Raw genomic sequence first — 2,358 nt, 5'->3', positions numbered from 1 at the left:
GTCTTTCATATACGGGAATAGAGCTCTGAAAGAAAAGCCTGGAGCAAGATTTACAAGATGGTAGAGCAGTAGTAGAAAAACAAAGGAAGAAGACTCCCTGCCACTCCCACAGAGTGAACACAGCATAAGTTTATGAAACCACTTTTAGGGCATTCCTGAACATGCAACACATGCCCAGTGTGAATGTAGCAATCTAGAAAGATTTTTTTAGTCCCAGCTTGAGGTAGAACATCTGGACTTCAACTGAACAGAAACGTTTCTCAGCTAAGTGAATCACATCAGTCCCAAAAAAAAGAGAAATTCATGCATCAGTTTAGATTTACAAAGCTACATTTTGTCCAGAATTTCCCTAAAAACTACAAAAATGTTGCCGTTTTCATGAAAAGCGTACCCATTTTCATTGCAAAAGCAACTAATCATACAGGAAAAAGCTAAGCAACCATATAAATATGCAATCTAAAAATATTTAATAAAAAGGAGAGTTACATGTAGACATGCAATGTATGAAAAACTGTTGGGATTTTTTGCAATGTGTCCTCCTACTTCAAATCTCGACCAAACTGCCTTTGTCGTTGTGTTGTCCTTCACTTTTCTGGTGAAAGAAAACATTTTTGAGACCAATACTTCAAGGCTTTAGAAATCAACATTTCCGACACTCAACAGGTATTTATCAGAGCAGCACTAAAGTCCTCCTACAAACAGTCCTTGAAGGTTGTTGCAATTTGCTATAAAAGAAAGTGAACAAACCTGAGCAGGAGTCATCAGCTGTTATTGGAATAGCTAGTTCTGTTCCAAGTACGTTATAAAACGCCTGAAAGAAAGGTAAAGACGTAGAGGGAAATGGAAACATCAGTCAGGAGAGTTTTAAATATGTTCAATGCAGGTTTGTTTTGTAATTACCAAATTACCAAACAGAAATAATAATGCGTGTGTGGGAGGACTTAAGCCCCCATGGCGATTTTTTTTATTTGAAAAAACGTTCCCAGCAGTGTTTTAATTATGATTATGAAGTTTTTAGCCAAAATCCCACGACCTAAATGTCTTAAAAAGTCACATTTCATGTAGATCTGAAGCCTCTGTTTCCAAAACATCCTTAAAATAATGTTTTATTACATTTTTTCTCTTTCATAAGAAATATGCCACACATACAAGTTAAAAACTAAAAAAGAAAATAATTATTAATGGAGGGGGACTTTAATGATGCAATGCGACTTCACCTGTGACTGATGAATCTTTGTCTTTAGACGAGGTGAATCCCAACTTTGGCATCATAATCAACACAGCCAATAAGATCCTTTTTTATGCTATGTACAGCACCTTTAGTTGTTTATTTTATATGAAATGTGCTATACAAAGGAAATTAATTTAATTTAGAAAATATAATAAAGTTGAAACTTTCCATCTTTGTCTTTTCTCTATCCTCTTCACTCATGTCCTCCACTGCATCCTTCAACTTTAACTGTAACCACTGTTTAAAACAATGACAGCCATGAAGGTGAAGAGTTTGCAACATTTGTATGCAGCTAAATATGAAGTAATTTAAAAGTCTGTACGTCAGTAATTATCATTCTGTTTCCTTAGCAATCATCGTTAATGCTTTCCACGCCCACATTGTTACCATAACAATAAGCCGCTGGCTGATTTTAGATCCTCTTAACTTGTGGTTTGTGTTGATTGACATTTAGGACACTGAATGTTCCAAATTCCAGGACAAATCAGGTTTTTAGTGTGATGATAAGAGTTCAACTTGATGCATCGATCTCAAACGTTTGGGAAATTTGAAATATTGTATTTGGCATGGTTACCATGGAGACAACTTCCTGTCATAGATAGTACTTTATTAATACAAATGCCAAAGTTGTTTGCCATGTGGGTGAAATTACTTTAAAGTTAAGATGAAATTAGTTGATTCCCTCAGAACTTTAGACTAACTTTCTAGTTTAGAGTGATGCTCTAAGCTCTGGGCATAAAACGGGATTTTACAACTACAGCATGAGATAAAATGACACCAAAAAAAACATTTGTTAAAGACTTTCTTAAGTTTTGAACTCTGGGATGTTCATTTCTGAAAGAACAGTTAGAGATGAGCAGAGATTCATAACTGAAATGTGTGATCATGAAATGTCGAAGTTTTACACCTGTGCATGTGTAAACAAACACAAAAATCCCCCAAGATGTGAGATCAAGAGTACAGTTATCAAGGCAACTTTCAGATTATCAAAGACAGTTGCAACTGATGGTCAGTTTTTTTCAACATTGGTGTCCACATTGGTAGACCATGAGAGAAGTAATAACAGGAAGTATAAACTCAAATACAAGTTCACCAATAACCATGATGGAAACAAAGATCAGAACAAT

The 2,358-nt window shown here is 35.2% G+C and overlaps 1 long non-coding RNA gene across 1 annotated transcript; it reads right to left on the bottom strand.

The window, feature by feature from the left end:
• Nucleotides 1-450: 450 nt before the first annotated feature.
• On the bottom strand, nt 451-812 carry LOC118598881. Its single transcript, XR_004948094.1, has 2 exons — nt 748-812; nt 451-592 (listed from the first exon to the last, which is right to left on the bottom strand). It is a non-coding gene; the product is annotated as an uncharacterized LOC118598881 (long non-coding RNA).
• Between the last annotated feature and the right edge of the window lie 1,546 nt (nt 813-2,358).

This window comes from Oryzias melastigma, linkage group LG6, assembly GCF_002922805.2.
Source record: "Oryzias melastigma strain HK-1 linkage group LG6, ASM292280v2, whole genome shotgun sequence".
NCBI lineage: Eukaryota > Metazoa > Chordata > Actinopteri > Beloniformes > Adrianichthyidae > Oryzias > Oryzias melastigma.
This window is presented reverse-complemented; position numbering and strand designations above follow the sequence as displayed.